This window comes from Centrocercus urophasianus, unplaced genomic scaffold, assembly GCF_019232065.1.
Source record: "Centrocercus urophasianus isolate 14NV4802_14NV808 unplaced genomic scaffold, USGS_Curo_1.0 seq_11, whole genome shotgun sequence".
Classification (NCBI taxonomy): domain Eukaryota; kingdom Metazoa; phylum Chordata; class Aves; order Galliformes; family Phasianidae; genus Centrocercus; species Centrocercus urophasianus.
Window position 1 is genome coordinate 9,993,781 of NW_024884253.1, and position 20,316 is coordinate 10,014,096.

The 20,316-nt window shown below is 42.0% G+C and overlaps 1 protein-coding gene across 2 annotated transcripts in view; it reads right to left on the reverse strand.

Annotated features, from left to right (window-relative positions):
* NSMCE2 (NSE2 (MMS21) homolog, SMC5-SMC6 complex SUMO ligase) overlaps positions 1-20,316 on the reverse strand; it is a 128,041-nt gene that overhangs the window by 5,276 nt on the left and 102,449 nt on the right. The gene's annotated exons all lie outside the window — the stretch shown is intronic.

The following is a 20,316-nucleotide window of genomic DNA, read 5'->3' on the forward strand; positions in this document are numbered from 1 at the left end:
GCAATTCGTGCTATTTATCATAAAACATAATTTGTAAAGTGATGCCACTGTATTTTAACGAGACTACAATTGAAAAACAAAAGCCAGGGATTTGTTATTTAAGATAGGCAGCAGAAAAGTTACTGAAATAAGCTGGTGGATCAGTACCTGCCAGTGAAGGGCAGACAGATGGGGAAATACCCCAGAGCCACGAGGAGCTGCAGGTTCCCCTGTGTCAGAGCACCGAGGTGAGCTGTGACCACACACTCAGGACACAGCAGCCAAGTGTCGTGCGGACACCCATCAGTCAGAACCAAGAGTGAGACACAGAGCAGGTGAGGAGGATTCCTTACTGCTAAATGTAGCCTTAATAAACGTCTAGCACTGTTTTATCTTTCCCTAACTTCGTTCAGTTATTATGAACTTAGTTATTATGAACTTAGGATTTTAGTCCAATATACTTGGCTATCTTCAACCTGCTAATAAAAGCAAACTGAACACCTGCCATAATTTTCCAATCTTTTGTGGTGAGCCTGCAGTATTTTGCAGCAGTTCCCTGGAGCATCCTCCCAAGGTGGCCAGCTTGAACAGAACGTTTTTCTCTTGACTGCATTAGCTAGTTTGCAATTACAGAATCATTTGAATTGGAAGGGACCCTTAAAGGCCATCTAGTCCAAATCTCCTGCAACGAACAGGGACATCTACAGCTAAAGCAGGTTGCTCAGAGCCCTGGCTAGCCTGATGTTGGGTGTCTCCATGGACAGGATGTCCATCACCTCTCTGGGCAACCCATTCCAGTGCTACATTACTCTTAATAAAAAATATGGGAGCAATGCAGGAGCAGTGTTTGCAGGGGATGACTTCATTCAGGGCCCTGTGTTGGCTTTGCCTGCCAGTGGGGCACTGAGAAACACAACAGCACAGAGAGGGTCTTAGTTATGATTTGCCTTCTACAAAGCCTCAGCTCTGGTTCCCTTTGCTGCAGCTGCTACCACATGCTATCAGCTGATCTTTGCATCCCTGGTATTCAGCCCTCCACATCTGTTAAGGACTGGTGTTTCCTAACTTATGGTCAGCCCTGCATGCCTGTGTAGTACCATCACCTTCCGCATGATAACAGAAGACATCACCCTGGAAGCAAATGCAGTCTCTCACACCCAGTCTAAACAGAGCAGGCTGCCAGGCAAGCAGGCCCAGCTTTGCTCTGAATGCTTTGACATCAACGCTGCAACCATCATTCCCCACAGCCTGCACATTTCTCCTTCCTTCCTCCCCAGCAGAACTCGCCCCACTCTGCATTTCATGACAGGAGTTTGTCAAGCATTCAGGTAAGAGGGGAGATTTAGATCAGATGTTAGGAGGAAATCCTTTACTGAGAGGGAGGTGAGGCACTGGCACAGCTGCCCAAAGGGGCTTGGTTGTCCCATCCCTGGAAGTACTCAAGGCCAAGTTGGATGGGACCTTGGCAGCCTGAGCTGGTGGGGGCAACCAGCCCAGGGCGGAGGGTTGGGACTGTGTGGGCTTTGAGGTCCCTTCCAACCCAGCCCATTCTGTGATCCTATGATTTTATGAAATCTCGGTTAGTAAGGCTAAAGAATATGCCAGATTATCAGTAGGTGTGAGCTTCTGCAGGGGCTGGTTTCTGTAAATACCACACTGATTATTTTCCCGTGACTCACACTAACAAAGAATAGGAGCTTCAGAATTTCCTTAAATTCATGCATTTGCAAATTTTGACATCCTGCAGCTCCAATCTTTCCTGCTAAAAACATCTGGAAGCATGCATTTCAGTATGTTGTACTTGGCTTCAACTCAGGAACTTAGCACACAGCAGACCAGCACAGTGCCAGCCAATGAAGCTAGAATGCAGCAGTGCAGCAAGATCTAGGGCAGGTGATTGATTACAAGGGGTGACTGACTTTTTACATCAATAATATTTAGATACCAAGCTTCACTCTACACGGAATGTCTCAAGTCTTCCAATTATATGGGATAAATCACAGTGTGAGTTTACTTCTCTCTCTTACTGGCTTCGGAGGTGATTTAGAAGCCTCATAGTTAATGGCTGAGATTGGGTCAGCCAAGACCCATTTCTGGTAGGTGGGATATATGAGCCGTCATGGATTCTGTCCTCTTGCTTCGAGCTGGTCCTGAACACTTCTTGTTGACTGTGAACTGTCTACCAGAGCAGGGTCCTGCCTTCAAAAGGTTATCACAGCACAAAGGAATTATTAAGGCATTTCCTTTTCATAAACCGCTAATATTTTTAATAATAAATATGTAAGACTGGGATTATGTAAGCCATACCTCAAACATGTCAATTGCAAATTAGGATAAGTCAGATAAAACACCCACAGATTAGTTGTTATTGCTTGGTGTTTGAGATTACAGAAGGAGAGAGGAAAATAACTTTTTCAGTTCCAGTAAAATCTGCAGAGATTACACAAAAAGAACGGACATACATACATCCCAAACCGGATGGCAGGATGTTATCAACCACAGATCTATGCCCATAAACTCATTCTGGAATTTTTTTTCTGAAGGTCAAAGGGAATTTTACCAAATGAAATTACAAAAGTTTCAATGTAGGGCTTCTCTATGGAAAGAAGAAATAGTAACAGAACACCAGGTCGTACATATTTCAGCTAAGTCAGGTTATATTTTTCTAAAACCGGGTATTCCTTGCAAATTAACACCAGATGCAGAAAACACTAAGTTATTGTTCCTGAAATTCAAATGTTGCCTTAAGCAACAGAACTCCAATGGATCTGTTTTGATGCTCTAACACATTGCATTTTAAGACTTAAGAGTTTCCAGTCTTCTTTTCCAGCCAATTGACATCTATTGCAAGTGTTAGTAACACGTTTTCTATCTGGCTATCTCAGCAATTATGTTCACTGCTAATTAGTGCCCACTGTTGTAACAAAACTGCATTCTCATGAAGACATCTATTTTTGGTAACACATCATAATGAATTTTGCAACTGCCAACTGTTTTTGACTTATTCCGTTTTAATTAAAAGCGGGTAGTACTTTATATCTCTATCACTTTCATCTCTTGATAAAAACGTGACTAATATGCCCTAGCTCACTTCTTACCGAGTCTGCTGAGAGACTGGGAATGTTTAAGACAACTTTTAAGAATGAGAAAGCTACAGGGCAGAGATCTTAGCTGCTGTACTGAGGGTTATATTTAGCATGGGGAGTATACATACTAAAACCAAAGAGAGGAAAACGTCTCTCTGCTGTCATTTCCACTTCTGTGACAGACACACCACTGCCTGCTCAGTGCTTCCCGGGCCAACAATGTCTTCTACCCAATTCCCGTTTCTCTAAGGCGAGGAAGATTGCCATAACCTGGACACGAGAAAGCACATGTTGCAATGTCAACTTAATTGATTTCTCTCCTTTTGCGCTGCAGTGTTCTGCCTTCTCACCTGCCATCAGTCAGACGCCAATCCTGGGAATCAAAGAGCAATGTTAAGCACGCAGGACTGAGGCTTTGTGAGGCTGAGCCAGTAGCCAGACATGGTCCTGGCTCCCAAGAGGGTCTATTGTACTGCTGACTCTATAGAAATAACAGCAGCTCATCCAGGCTGGGAAAAGTCCTATCTCTGAGTGCTCCAAAAAAAACATGAATGTTGTGCGGGTAAATCAAGAGCCAAGTGTTCCTGCCAGCAGGACAAAGAAAATACTGAGAGGGAGAAAGGTGAAGGACGTCACACCCAAGGGTGAAAAGGGACAGTGATTGGACCTGGGCCACTGCTAGCACAATGTTAAAGGGGCCAGGGACAAGTCAAAAGGAGGGAAAAGAGCACACTGCTGAGATCACTCGGGGCTGTGCTGAAGAGTGGGATGGTGCCTGCCAGTGCTGAGAGCCTGAGCTGCCTTCAGAGCCAGAACCAGAGCAGCTGCCCAGTGTTCGAAGTCCCGGACAGAACCACAGTAAATGCTGCAGGAAGAATGAAAGAAGAGGGGAAACACAGAGTAATGCATTCCTGATAAAATTTCCCAGCCTCTAGCTATTTGTGCCCAAGGACTTCCTGAGTCAGAGGTAATAACTTTGCACTTAATAGCCCCTGGAGTTTTCCTCCAATGAATTTGTCTGAACTTGGAGCGGGGAATTTGGGACTGGACTTTTCAGCTTGATTAGAGACAGTTATCTTTGCTAGAAAGGTTAGCAACAATTTAATTTTCCTTGAAACTTACCACAGAGGCTGCAGGTTATAGTTTAATTTGATTTTTAAAAGGGAAAATAAGGTGTGCAAGCTACAGCTGCAGTCAAAAAGTTCAAAGGCTGCCTGCTTTAGCTAGAGGCAAGAGATAGTTTAATTTGCCAACCAAGGCAAACTAGGCTTTGCATTAAAGTACATTACAATTTGATTACTTGCTGGTGTTGCAATACATGTGTTGATCTAAGGAAGGTGGCCTCTAACATATTGCTCCAGCTTGCAACTGCAAATCTACTTGTTCCTGCCCAGGCCAAGCAATTTGCTGTAAATTTACTCACAGTTCCTTTATGTATATGCCCTGTTTTAACATCCTTGTGCAAGAATTATATAGACACAGACTTGGTAAATCCGATATAAAGTGACAATCCTGTGAATATAAGCCATTCCAATTTTCCTGGGGTGTGAGGAGCAAATTAGATGAATGAAGTAGCAAATTGTTAGTTCCTCTACATAATAAGAGTGGGGAAGGAAAGGACAATATCCTGTGCAAAGCACCTATCCTCTAAAAACTCCTTTTAAACACCATCAAATTCACAGCACATGCATATTTTACAATATTTTGTCCCCCTAAGCTACACTCCTTTTAAAATACACTATTCCTTATGGAAATACTGTTCCCATTTCATCCTTTCACTGCAGGGTAGAGCTGGTTGATGTCAGTTTTCCAGAACAGCCTTATAATGAGGACAGACTGATTTGATGGAAGTATTTTGGGACACTCGGTTACAGAAATTGAGTGAAGGAGATGTAACAACACTTCAAGTCAGACAAAAATTACTGTGTAACCCATTAATGAATAGAATGTGACTACAAAACCCACCTAGGAAAAACACAACAGCAACACCAGAGAGTTGTCTTGTGAAACCTTCAACTCATATATTACTCAGGGAGAGAAGTAAGACATCAAGTTTGCCTTCATATTTTGGGAAATTCAGACTGCACGCAGCGGGAGCTGCATACCTAGAAATGTGAACAGAAAGTGCATCTTTGTAAATTGTGCAACTGGAACAGTTTGGTAGGCAAACAGAGAGAGGAAGCTTTCTTGCTTACTTTGTTATTGCATACTAACATGAGAAATCCACACTTCAAAGTCCGTGGCTGACATTTCAAACAGCAGTTTCCTCATCCCTACAGTGCGGACTAGATCTGAAGGAGCTCCTGGGAGAGATGAAGCTTACCTAAAAAGATGTCATGAGGGCTCATCAGTAAGCTCAGAGGAGCCACTATTTCTGGAAAATCTAAGAAGGCCATATTCTTCCATCTTAACTATCATCACCCACAATGACGTGCAAACTTAATAAGCAAGTTAAACACCAAAGGCTTGCTGAAAATAAACCCAACCAATAAACAAATTCCTCAAATGACCAGGAAACTCTAAGTCTGAACGAAATTATGCCAGGCATATGACTACAGAGCACAAGTTTGGAGATGCCACAGTAAGAGCATAGCAAGAGAAACACTGGGATATCTTATAGGAGAAAATAAACAGACACAAACTTCTAAATTACAAATAAATGAAATGGACATATTTATTGTTTTGGGTTTTCACCTACTCTTTGGAATATAAAAGGCTTAACAATCACTGCTTCATCCAGAATCTGTAAAAAGGTAATTTCCATGCTTAGAGAGCATCATTTGGCATATCAGAGATTAGAAGGAGAATATCATGCTCATTTAAAAAATGAAGAAATTCACCCCAGACACATGAAAGAAAAAGTTGCAAAAGCTGCAACCAGAAAAAAAAAAAAAAAGAAAAAGACCATTTCATTAGAAGATGAACCACTTTCCATTACTAACATTGTGGTCAGAATCTGGAATGTCACTGATGCAATGCTAACCATCAAATGAAATGAACATGTAGGGCTTGCCTACACAGGGAAGCTGTTGCAAAATAAGCTAGGGTGTGAATTTAGAATGCATTAGCTACTTGGCAGTAATTCCCTGCTCCTATCCTGCACAAGGAGTGCCTTTTGGCTGTTTACCTTAATCCACTTCCACAGTGGACTCAAGAAAGGCACTGTTAAGGCTGGACAAGAGAGCTGAGAGGATACTATCAGCTATTAACAGCAGCTTAGAGCTACATCTATTTACATACAAGTCCTTAGACAGTCTGTTCTATCAGTTTAATTCAGTTTAATTCAAATCCTCTCAAAAAACTCCATGACAAATATACCCCATGTATAAGCTCACAAGCAGAAACTGATCTTTGAGCCTCTCCTGCACCTGTCCATTGCACCTTCATCCATCACTGTTCTTAGGATCACAGAATGGCTTGGGTTGGAAGGGACCTCAAAGCCCACCCAGTCCCCCACCCAGTCCCCCCTACCATGGACTGGCTGCCCCTAGCCAGATCAGGATGCTCAGGAGTCCATCCACACTGGCCTTGAGTACCTCTAGGGATGGGGCATCCACAACAGCTGTGCCAGTGCTCCACCTCCCCCTGAGTGAAAAATTCCCTCCTAATACTGAACTTCAATCTCCTAATTTTTAGTTTAAGACTGTTTTCCCTTATCCCATCACTATCTGCCCATGTAAGTTGATCCTCCTCCTACTTACAAGCTTCCTTCCTCCAACGAGGTCTCCCTGGAGCTTTCTCTTCTCCAGGCTGAAGTAACCCAGCCTTCCCCTTCATAGGAGAGGTGCTCCAGCCCTCTAATCATCTCCACGGCCTCCTCTGGACCCGCTCCAACAGCTCCATGTCCTTCCCTCACAAGGGCACATAGCAGAGGGGGACAATCTTGTAACCTATATGATTGAAGACCACTTTGCTCCTGCTATTGCATCATTTGTGCATTCTTGCAGTCATTCACATCTGAAAAGCTGCACTGGTGAGAGCTTTCCTGACAGAACATGCTACTGCTAGAAGATGTTCCTGTGAACAGAAACATTGGATCATACCAGAGAGGTTGAAACGAAGTGAGGAGCCACTGGGCAGAGAAACCCAAATGATGAGCAGAAATTCCCCTATAAAATTATCTTTCTGATTATCAGTCTGTCTCTTCAAGTCCTCCTCCTGATGATTTTGGGGTGGGTTACAATGGCACCGACCCTAGAGCTGCCTGAGACTGCAGGGAGGGCAGGGGGAGGAGCAGCCCCTCACTGACAGGCAATGGGGAGGCTGCAGGTCAGGCAACCCACTCTGTGGCCCCTTTCACCCTATGGAAGCTGGAGAGCCAGAGCTGCCTCTTTCAAGGACAGACAGTTGGCTCATGAAGAAAGATGTGAGTGCACAAGGAAGAAAAAGTGAATATTCGTTTTCCTATCCCCTAAAGCCGGATGTCAAGATATTCAAAAGAAACTGTTAGGCAAGATATGTTATTTCAGAATGAGTATTAATGAATGCTTAGAGCAACATTTGCAATTCTGTTATTAGTGATGCATCTCAGTTCTTCAGAGTGTTTTCTAAAACTCTTAGCCACTTCAAAATGTATTTAATTCATTTGCAAATATATAACTTCAAGAGATTACAATTCAATGTGCAGTGAAGCACTGTATATATCTCACATAACTTACTGGAGTTACATTATGAAGAAATGAATTTCTTCTCTATTTTATGTATCACCATGAGCAAGCACTAGTTATTCTGCAGCCTTGTGCTGTCTGGAATGCCCCTGCTGAAATGACCTCTGGGATGGGCAAGAAGGTACAGCTGCCTGCTCAATTTCTGGCTTTTTTTTTGCTTGTTTGTTTGTTTTTTGTATTTTCTTTCTTTCTTTTTTCTTTTTTTTTTTAACATGACGCAACTGAGATACATGAGAAAAGGGGAAAAAAGTCATCAATTAACATCATATTGAAACAAGTTAAGAAATAAAGTCCACTTCTTAAGAGGAACTTACAGATCTGACATTGCTCAACCATAATATGGTGAGGTTTTCATTGAGGTTAAGGCAAAGACATTGCATGTGTTGTACTAAGACATCCTGCATAAACCATGCTGTGCACACTGAGCAGGTCTTCACAATAATAATACTCAGTAAGCTGTTTCCTAGAAGAAAATAAAAAATGTTGCTAATCCCAATTTATACAGAATCTTTCAAAACAATGTCAGAGGGGCTAAACATAACACTATCATCAGTTAGGAACAGCTGATCAGCTACTTTTCACAACCTGTCCTGTGATGTAAGATTAGGCTTCTTTGAATGGCAGTCAGTAGAAGAAATCCAATGCGAAAGTGCAGAGCTGTAAATATTTATGGATTATAACTGCAGCAGCCTAGTGCTTTCTGATGGCAATTAGTAGTTAACTTTAAATCTGATCGTTATTTCAAATTTCTTTCTGCAGATTCTTATTTGACAGGAGAGTAGCTGGAAGAGTGCACCTTCATTAATGCTACATGATCAGAAAAGCATTACCATGCTATAGGAGTCATTTATATAGCAACACACATGTTTCAGACTTCACCTCAACATTTTTGCATGGTGCAGAAAATACAGAATCTGGAAATAGCTGTGCTTTATGGCAGGTGTGCTGGGAACACTGTGATGGGCTCAGCTAAGAACAAGCAAGAGGCCAAGTCTTTTAAGGCTTCAAGGTCTCTTCATGTCAACACTCCCCATCCAGATCAGGTTTAATAGGGTCATGAAATGGAAGAGAGAAAGGACTTGAGCACAGATGTACAGCAGCAGCAGCAAGAACAGCTAAGCAGAGCAGACGGAGTAGGGGAAGCAGGTGTTGAGCTGATGGGACAGCAGCTATGGGTGTCACTTGCACTCCACAGCAACAATGAAAAGATGAGCACATAACTAAATCACATGGTACTCTGTGCAGTTCTCATCTTTCTAGCAAAGCAGTTTACATTACGCTCACCTTTTCAATCTTATATTTATTACCAGGATGGAGTGACATTGTAGTTGCTCTTCTAATGAACTATTAACTTCCCTTGCTACTCTTTGGTTGGCACATCAGTGCTGGCAGGAGCACGCACAGCCTCTGCACGTATGCCGAGAAAGATCAAGATTTTGTATCTCAAAATGCTAAGGAACAAAAATGAAAAGGAATGAAAGAGTCACTCTAAGGGGTCACCATTTCAAAGCTGTGAAGATAAGGCGTGGTCTGTTTTTTTCAATGCTTCTTTTACATCAGAAATTAAGCACAGCCCTGCAACCCAGAATCAGTGTTAGAGACTCTTGTTTGTATAAGTAATTCAAATTCCTCTTTTCCTACAAGCTTGGCTACAGCTAGTGAAAATGCATGGAAATAGGGCAGGAAGGAGCGGAAAGCCAGTAAGGACAGAAGCACTGTTTCCCCAGTTCTGAACTCTGCTCTGCTGGCTGCTCTTCAGGATCGAGTACTGCCTTGATATGCCTTGCATGCCAACAGTATAACACGTAACACGATTTAGGAAACCTTTCATTAGATTAAGAAGATGAAAAGGATTTTTAGTACAGACCATAATAGAACAACATACTTCAAAAAAATGCAACAGAAGATACTAGTCAGAGATGAAAAACACAAGGAAGCTCTCCCATGACCAAACACAACCTTAAACTGAAGAACTGCCACAACCATCGATTTTCTAGGGGTGTCCTGCCAGGTTTCTCACTGCAAGGCTGATGATGCTCCAGCATCCTGTTTCATGTAAAGGAAAACATACAAGTGCCAAAAGGGCACTCTAGAAGGTACAGAGTTGGATCAACAAGTAACTAACAAGAGGGTACAGGGCAGTCTGGAAAACAGCAGTGAGTCGCATGCCCATTTTATCAGCACAGGAAATGATCACTTCAAAACTTTCAGCTGCTTGAGGTGCTGTCCTCCCTTATATGACAAACACAGCAGGAAAGAGTCACTGTGTTAGTGACACCCAAAGGCATGCGGACAGGGCAGTCATTCAGCAGCAAGCAGAGTTCCTTGGGAAGTGACAGTCTTTGCAATCATGCATTCCTGGGTTACTACATTCGGCCTCTGGCTTGCACAGCACACGGCTTGCAACCAGGAGCTCGATTATCACTGACAGTGCTGATCTGGAATTTCAGGAATGGGTTGTAGTGGGTCCCGGGAAGCAAACAGTATTTATGAAGTGAAGAAGCACTCTATACCTTTGCCAACAGAGAATGTTATATTGCTCAGACATGTTGCAAGAGCACGCATGCGGTGTGGGAAATGTGCAGAGTTGGTGCAGCAGTAACAACGAGGGGGGTGACGGTGTTTGGCCTGGGGGTAGGAAGGCACAAGGAATTCCACCTGAAAATATTCTTCAGTGAATTATGAAACAATTCAATTGTAAGCAACAAAAGAATAACAAGGTAGTCAGAGGCCGTCAATATGTTTCTTTGCAGATCAAATCATGCCAAACTAATCTAACCTGCCTCTCTGATAAGTTGTCTGTCCTTCATGGACAAGAGAAGTCAGCTAGCATATACATGCTAATGTTAAATACAGCTCTCCAGACAACGTTCTGCCAAAGCAAACTAAATAAATTAGTACATCTCTTCACTGAGAAACAAGAGAATAATTATGCTTTTTTCTGATTGCAATTTCTTCTTTTCTGAAGCAGAGCACAGGTGTAACAATCATTACAGTAATGCCTAAAAACCATAACAGAGATCAAACAAGATTGTACAACACACCATACACATTCATGAAAAGACAATTTCTTGCATTGAGGAGCTACAGCCCAAACAATCAGGACAGACAAGGAAAATATTTTGCCGGCACTGTCAGAGATGGGAAACTGAGGCAGAAAAAGATTAAGGGCTCAATTTACAAATGAGCTCAGCATATTTGTTGCTGAGCTCGCTCGAAATTCTGGCCGTAATCAACATCATGGAAATCACTAGATATTGAGCTTCTTTGAAAATCAAACTTCAATATGAAAATTTGGCCCAGAGGTCTTTTGAAAATCTACATCAAGAGGCTTACCCAAGGTCACCCAGGAAGTCGGTAGCAGGGCTGGGAACTGAGCTTACATCTTCTGACTCCCACTCTAGTGCATAACTAATGTCGCTCTGCTTTCTGTTTTAATTAGCTACAGGCAGATCTCGAGCCAGAGTGCTTTAAACTGAAATAAATGAAAGCCCTCACGAGTGCATGCAGCTTCCTCTCAGAAGTAGCAGTGCGATAGACCTCCAGCACCTCACAAGCATCAGGGCTTTCAAACTTCTTTTTACAAGCTTCTGTTTCCCTTCAAGAAGATAAACTGCTTGTTGTTTACTTCTTGTAAAGGGATTCATTGGAGCACTGTTCATTTTTTCTTTAATAATGTTTTCCGTCTACATGCACTATGCCTCTGACCCATACAAATTCTTTTCCAGTGACAAATGAGGGTAGAAAAAGGAAGCCTGCAGAGTGCAAAGGCTCCTAAGGATTAGTAGACACCCTCTGGGGCAAGGAGTGGAGACTTACACTATTGCTTATTATTACTACATTTTCCCTAGGTAGAGAGAGTTGTTTGAAGTGGTTTACTTGCTAATGCAGTGGCAGAGCAAACTATTTACTTTGCATGTATATGTGGTTGCTTCAGTACCTCTCTTGCTGGTCCTGTGGAACACCTAAGATGCACTGTTTTCAGCAGTCCACAAGTTCCTTCTGGAACATCCAATTCTCCACATTTTCCTTGGATTCAGCAGCATCCATAGGTTTGCAGTCTCTAACCATCTTCCCTGACACATCTTTCCTCAAAGAACCACTCAGACATCTCAAGAACGTTAGAATATAGGAAATTAGAAGAACCATGGAAAACAAATCACTCAGTCATAGAATGGCTTGGGTTGGAAGGAATCTTAAAGACTATCCAGTTCCAACCTCCTACCATGGGCAGGGCTGTCACCCATCAGCTCAGGCTGCCCAGGGCCCATCCAACCTGGCTGTGAGTGCCTCCCGGGATGGGCCTCCCACAGCTCTTTGGGCAGCCAGAGGCCAGTGCCTCACCACCCTCTGGGTCAAGAAAAGCTAAAGCAGGTGTCTGCAGCAGCTTCTGTCAGAGTAACACACTTTGCTAAAACCTGACATTATTTTTTTCAAAGGCAAAATAGTAGGTTAGTATTTCTATTCATATTTTTTACCATCAAAGACCATAGCCTACTTTCCTGTAATAGACTGCACAGGTTGATGTTGGAAGAGCTCTTCAAAAGGAGGAGAGGGTCATTTCCTCAGCTCTCTCTGACCCCGCAATGCTGTCTACAATCACAGAAGACTTCTGAATTCCCTTTAATTGTTGTACACTGGGAATCTTACTGATAAGACACAGGAAAATTTTGCCCAGTGCTCCTCAGACAGAAAGCAACATGATGGATAGAAATGGAAACTCTGGCTAGTGCTGATGGCTGGAGCTTCATAAAAGAGGAGCTGCTGGGTTCATTATTCCTCAGATTTCAGTCGGAAGTAGAAAAGTAGCTTGCTTTTTTCCTTCCAACTTTCAGTTTTCCTGTACCTCTTTAGTGCTATTTTCAATTCTGTGACCAGTTTGGGGTACGCTTCTTTTGGGCTGAGAACACATCTCACTTCTCTGTCAAATGCACCATCCACTCTTCTTCTTCACAGGTTTTATTGCCACAACGTTACGTGCCCAGCTGCCAAGCTGCTTAAGTTTAAAAACAGCTTTGTCTAGAAAAGCCAAGAAACACTTCACTAAAGACAAAACATAATGGATGTGTGAAGCTAACAGATGGCGGAGCGATAGAGATGGAGTACATGCAGCATGTTTGTTTCTAAAGATTAGCTGTGCACACAGCTTGTACTTACAGAGCATTTCAGTAGTTTCTTTTAATCGGTAAAAGTACATTATTAGCTTTAGTTTAGCACTGGGTCAGGGATTACTGGTGTTTCCACAACAGAAGTCGTTACAGGGGGTGCCGAGGGAAAGCCAGTTTGTTTTACAGGGCTCCCTTCCCTTTAAGGGATGGCACATACAGACACACAGAGCAAAGAGACACTTTGTGGGAAGCAAGGATGCCCACTGAGTTAGCCAGCACTGCCCAAGCAGAAGGGAAGTGGGTGATTTTTATCCATAAAATCACACAGTGTATCAGCGGGTGTGGCAGCTCTCTGAAGGTCCCCAAGGGTAAAGCACACTCACAACCTCCTGCTGCAGGAGTCTATCTGTCAGGTTCTTTTTTTGTATCTTATCTGCTTCATGTTTCACACCACACCCTCCTTTTCCTTTATGGCTTTCTCACTGTCTTGCCTCACTTCTCTTCGACTGCAAGCATTCTGGGGCAGAGAACATGTCTTTATAGAGTGAAGAGGTAGTGATTTTATGGCACTACACACACAGTTAATAATAACCTGTTCAGTATAAAAAGTGAAGCTTCTCAGAGCAGCACTAGCAATAAGCTGTCTGGAGAAGGGGATCTCTGCACTAAATGGAAAGCACTACTGAAAATCTCAGCATTAACCTTCAAGTGTATGCCTACAGCAAACCACGACCACTATTAAACACCTGGGTTGCACATGTTCTGGAATGCTGATCGAGCATGACTTATGTGGCATCATCCAACACCTTTGCATGCTGATGAATCTGAATAATTAAGTTTTCCCTCATTACAGGTCTCCAGCACACGCTAATCAGGTCTCCACAAGAGCTGAGTTCATTCTGGAGACAAGAAAATACCTTTGACTAATTGCAGATTTCTATCACCTGGAATTGGTAAACTCAGGCTGCATTTGGAAATCTGTACAGACCGTATACAACAAATCATGCTGCCACATAATTCTGCACTCTGTTGTCTGCATAATGACAGCAACTGACCCTGCAATATCTATCTGTCTCTCTTTTCAATTTTGTAAGTCTGAATTTTTAAGCACAACTTTTTTTCTCCTCTTGTTTTTATTAAATAGGGAATCTTACTGCACATTATGATCCTGATGATGAAATAAGGTCCACGAGGGCTATCTTGTAGACTGTGCTCAAAAGACATCTTGTTATCCCAATGCTGCTGCTGTCATGGCTCATGTCCTGAGAAGACTTTTGTCTAGTCTGTTGGGCACATGAAGTTTACAATTTAAGTAACCCTTAGACAAAGCACATCCAAGCATGAAAAATCAAATAAGGCAATTACAAATATGAAATAACACCAAAAATGCTGATGAAGATGCAAGGGAACTTTATTTGGAGGATACGATTTGAATCCTGCAGGTAAGCGTGTCCACACTGACCTAAAACCCTGAAAAAGGTACAGAAATTGAGCAGCTGACACACTGAAACTGGTACAAACCAGCAGCACAAGCACCACCCCACTGCACTTCTGCTTTCATCCTGCAAACCTGTCTGGCACAGGCAGCCACAGGCATCTTTTCTAACGTGCAGCATCACAGAGATTTAGTTACTGGATACTTGAACGCTCAGAGTGGGTTGAGCGTTATAATGTAAAAATGAGTCTCTAACTGCAATCTTAGGAAGCAGTACAACATCACACATTTCTTTCCAAAAGAAAATGAACTATCTGCAGACAGTGCACAGGTCTAATGTCATCTGTCAAATTGTTTGAGATAGAGTACTTAAAAATATTAGCAACTTATGCTCAAATATGACTCAAAATGATGAAAACTTCCTTATCAGGGGCCAACATCAGATTTAATACGTTGAGCAATACTAGCGATTATTACACAAATAGATGGGTGGAAAGGCAGAAAGTTATTAACATTTCAGAAATTAGGAAACCTTATAATCAAAACATTATTTTACAAATTGAATTAAATACCGAAGAGGAATATGTTCAGGCAGGTCTTGCATTTCAGACATCTTATTTCCCTTTGAAACTTAAAAAAAAGAAGAAGTAAAAGAAGAAAACAGACATGTCAATGGCTAAATGGGTGGGTGGGTCTTCTGTGAGATGAATCATACTTTTCATTCAGTTTTATGAAAGTCTTGCTTCAAGCATGCCTATAATTACTATTTGTTGCAATCAGATGTACGGCACACCGGTTTGCCATGCAGTACCATTTATAAGGCTTTGCTAAATTACTGAGTGAGAGTCACTTCTGGGGGCACAAATTGCAGCGTGGGTCTCTACCTCACCATGTACACACGGACTGGGAGAGGCAATGCCACTGAAGGATTCTGGTGCCGGAGCTTCCTAGCAAAGCAGCTGCTACCAACCATGACTTGCTGAGGTTATCACACAGCACATGCTGTTGACAGCATTTCAAATCTCTCATATTTGGGAGCTTGGAGCCTTATTCGGGAAAAGTTTCCTGTCACCACAGACTGAGACTTCGGAGGCTCCTCTGGAGTTCAAAGCTCCTTCCTTAAAAACAACAGCAGAAAACATTCTTTCAAAATGTGGCAGGAAGAGAAGAAAGCAGTAGTGCTGCTATTTCTTTCAATAACAAAGACAAATAAACTAATCTTGGGTAGCTTGCAGCCCTACTAAGGGAAATGAAAGGGGACACTGATGTCTTTGACTGACACTGCACCACAGTGCAGCTGGAGTTGAAAATGACAGCCAAAAGTCCAGAGCATAATCTTCAGCTCCAAGAGTGGGGCATTTAACTGGGAAATGGGTTATTCCTAGTGTGCATGCACATTGTCTCATGTAAAAAGCTGTCTTCGATATCCTGAGAGCAGTACCAGTGGCAACACTCAGCTTGCATGCCCCAACATTGCCTTTTGCTTGGTCTCCTCCTGTCACCCCTGCTCTTTTGAAGAGGAAGGCAGGGACCCACACCCAAACTAACAAATGAAGGTCTCCAGGAACAACACTCCCACTGCACCCCAAACAAGGTACCCCCATCTGAGGCAGTTAAACCTCCATTTAGTGCTCCAGGTGACAGAGGTGTTTCAATAATCCTACTGCTTGAGCTTGCTATGTGCTGTAAATCCTGTCCTTAAAGGTGCTTTCATTTGTTGCACAAAATGGGTAGGTGCCTTACTCAGCATAAGGCATTCTACAACATGATGCAGTCTTCTGATGTTTCTAAGGAACGTATTTCAAAATCTACAAATGTCTCCCAAAACTCTGCTTTCAGTCTGACCCAATCAAGCCCTAAATCCTGAATGGACTTCACAGAGTCCATGGAACACCCCTCTTTTATCATAAATCTCAAATAAAGTGCAGATTTTGTGTTCTCATTGCAATGAAGAAAAGAATGAAGAAGAACAAAAAAAAGCTCACTGTCTTAAACTATACTTGCTTAGAAGCTGACTGTGGAAAATGCTCAGCAGCCAAGCTTTTCAACATTTTTACCATGTTGATAAATTTATTCAGTTATTTCCTTTCTGTAACTCCCTTTTCTGCATTCTACATATTCAATATGTATTAGCTATTTAAGCTATTTATTCCAAAGCTTAAATCATTTTTTCCTTTTAGGCTGCTTCATTTGATAGACCTTTTAGACCTATTTTCTTTTAAAACCACAGATTATATTTACAAAACACTGCTAGTACAATATTTCTGCGTCAGAGACAATTCATGTCTTTGTCACTACACCTTTTTCAGTGAGTGATCTCAACTATTCACATGACTTCAACTGCTATTTGCAGTTCCTACATCTCCCATTTCTAGCTTCCCTCTTTTCATTTGCTTCTGCACCTCAACCCGTCTCTGCCACCTCATTTCACATACCACAATGCTAAGATAAGCACAAGAAGGGCTCAGTCCCGAATCTACCGTTCTGATTTGGACAACTACCTACAGAACGAGGAATAACAAAGGAAAAACATAAAGAAAAGTGTACAAATAGGGAGCCTATAAGGAAATGAAAAGCATATGTATAAATAGGAAATCTATAGAAGAAAGACATCTCAAAATCAGCTTAGCATTTAACTGGCAAACAGAAATACCCTAATTCTCAAGGTGGTCATTACAAATAATTCCTTTGGCTTGGGCCTCATTGTTTCTAGGAAATCAGGACACCTCACACATGTAACCACTGGCTGAATTTGTGCCAGTGCTTGCCCTAGCAGTGAACCACCATCACGTCTAAGAAGCAGCATTGCTTGTTACCTCATGCAATAAATGAAACTGAATGTTAAACTGGCCATCAGACAAGGACATCAGTAATCTATATGCTCTGAGGTAACCCTCTGTTATTTTTCCTGTCTTCAAACAAACCCTTCCAACAAAACTCTTTATCCACATACAAATACAATTATTTACACAGAAGGAACACAGTGTCTGCTACCAAAATACCTTTACTTTCCAGAAGTCCACATTTTCTAATGTACAAAACAAATCCTTTGTGCTTATTTTTAGGCAAGAAATAAACACAAAGGATATAAAATTGTTGGAAAGGTTGGAGTGGGTGATCCTGTGGGTCTTTTCCAACCTTGGTGATCCTATGATTCTATGAAAATAGCCGTATTCTTTGAGGATGTAATGAAGTCTTACACGCCATTTAAGTTTAGTCAATCTGTTCAAAATCCTCTAAGGCAAATGCATTCAAGGTTTACACAGTCAGCTTTGCTCTTCTACTGATTAGATCTTGATTTCTTCTGAGAAACATAGACCTGACCTTCACATTCTGCATGTAACTACAAATTTCAAATGAAGCATACGTAAGTAGCTTTTGACATCAAGAAATCTTTTCAGTAAAGCAGTTGGATAGAATGAAATAGACTTGCTTTTGTGTTTTTCCAATAACAATTTTAAGCACCTTTTAAAGCACCTTTCCTCAGTACATCTACCTTTCTCCCAGAAGACAGAAGCTGCTGACCTAATAAATCTGGCTTCTTAGTATTTTGGGGCTAGAAATATACCAAACTATATTGTACACTTTACTCCTCACACTCACCCAAATTTGTCTAGACTTTAAGGAGCAGACTGCAGCAGCTGGCAAGTAAAAAAATCAGATTAATTTCCATAGTTCAATTTTCAAAATAAGAGGAGAAAAAAAAAAAGGCTAGATATGACAGCTCTAAACCTAGTGGAGATGTCCGAAAACACATTCACATAACATACACAGTTTTGATTTCACCCAATCACTGAAGCCACATTTCATGCTTCCAAAAAGAGCTTTTGGTTGAATAGTGGACTCTGTGATTCAGGCTACTATGGCTTCCATTCCTAACCATACTGCAGAGTGTTTTTGTCTTATTCAGTAATCAGTCTCTCTGAGACATTATTTCCCCAAAGTAAAACAGGAATCATAAAAAGTTCCAACCTTGTGATAGTGCTGAAAAAAGGTTTGGGGCATTAATACAGAGTTTGGCTCAAAAGCAGAAAGGTAGGCTGTTCCCAATTACAAAGAGAAGTAAAGAGTAAGGCTTAACAGCTAGATCTTCTGGAATAGGTTACAAATTCTAGTGTTCCTGACAATGAAACAGAATTTTGAAAGGAAACAGTTACAGTTAACAAAGTATTTTTGCAATGCAAGAGAAGATTAAAAGAAACTACCGATCTCAGAGGGCTTAAGATCATTCCTAAAGTTCAAGGGAAAACTGCAAAGAAGTTAAATATTCTTGCCATATTTCTAAAAGCACAGTTCAAAATGTTTGAAGCACTTCCTAGCTTTCAAATACTTTGGTTCCCAACACGTCTTAGCATTGTTTGCTCTTAATGGTTTTCTCTCCAAGGATCTGCTCTCTGCATCCTGCCAGTTGTTTCTGGCGAAGCTCAGCAAGGCCACGGAGTGATCTCGCTTTGCCGTTCATGGAGAGCTGCCAGCAGAGGCCAAACAGGAGTTAAGACTTGATTTAAACAAGGCTCAGTCTCCGTGCAGCTCCCCAGTGAGCTCTCTTGGCTGCATACCGTCATAAATCACCTTGGAGAATGACGTGCTGGGGTGGGTGAAGCGGGTGGAGAGGGAGAGGGAAGCTTGGCTGTGCATTTTACCCTGTAGGTACACGAGGAGGGGGTTTAAATGCAGTATTAGAAGTGTATTCTATTTGTATTGACAGAACCGTGGAAGGCCACTTTTCTGAAATTCAAACACAAAGGTCTGCCATTCTAAAACTCTGAATTCAAGCAATAGATGGCTTTGCAGGTATTTCTGGGCCTCCCTTAGACCAGCACCATTTTTGAGAATGATGCCTTATCTAAATTAACCAAACCTCACTCTATCTCTGTAACTTGATTCACAAATTACATTCTCAAAACTGTGTACCTTTCCTCCTTTGTATCACTTCCCAGCAGAAGGCAGCCTCTCCCGCAGAACAAACTTAAACAGAAACTGTGGGCAGAATGACTGCAAATTTCAGATGCTATAATGCTGTTAAATTTTAGGGGTTCAAACAGAAATTGCCTGAACCAGATGCCTGACTTTGGCTTTGTTTGTGTTGATAACAAATCCAGCAAACGTGGTACAACTGTGTTCAGAGATGAAATTAGGCCAAGCCACACAGTGAGAATTTCGAAGATTAGCAGAACTGTGTTGCAACTGATGAATTCAAGAATCCCCAGTAACAGATACTTGGCAATGCAAGGGACACATTAACATCATGGATTTGACACCTGACATCCCTACACAAAATGAAGCATGTTAAAAGCTTTGGAAAAAAATCATTTTGCTCATATTTTAATGAAGTGAGGCATCCACAACTTCTCTGGGCAGCCTGTGCCAGCACCTCACCACCCTCTGCATAAAGAATGTCTTCCTTACAACTACTCTAAATCTACTCTCTTCTAGTTTAAAATCATCCACCCTTGTCATTAGATCACTATCAGACCATGTGAATAGCTGTTTCCCATGCTCTCTTTAACTTTTGGAAGGCCACCATGAGGTCTCTTCGATGCCTTTTCTTCTGCAGGCTGAATCAGCCCAGCTCCCTCAGCTTCTGAATGGCCAAATGCTGCCTTGGTGATGAGGAACTCTATCACAACTTCAGAGAAGTGGTCAAAGAGGGAACAGGAAAGCTTAAGTGCAGGTAAGTGTAATATGACTAATCCAGGCAAAAATAGACCCAACCGCAACCGCATGGTACTGACCTCAGAACTCACGGCTCCAAACCAGAAGAGAGACCTTGGACTTGCCACTAGCAATCATGAAACAGCATCAGTGAAACAGGCAACAAGCTGCTGGTCACAAAAGGAATGGTGCCTTTCTGCCTCTGTGTAAAACACAGTGCACCCACACAGACTACTGCGAGCAGTTCTGGTTTTTGCACCTTGACAACAAAGTCAAGTTAGAAAAGGGCAACTCAAATGAAGAAGAGGTACTAAACTTTACATGAGGCACTAAAAGGGGTACTTTACATGAGGTACTAAAAGTCTGAAAGTTCTCCTGTGAAGGAG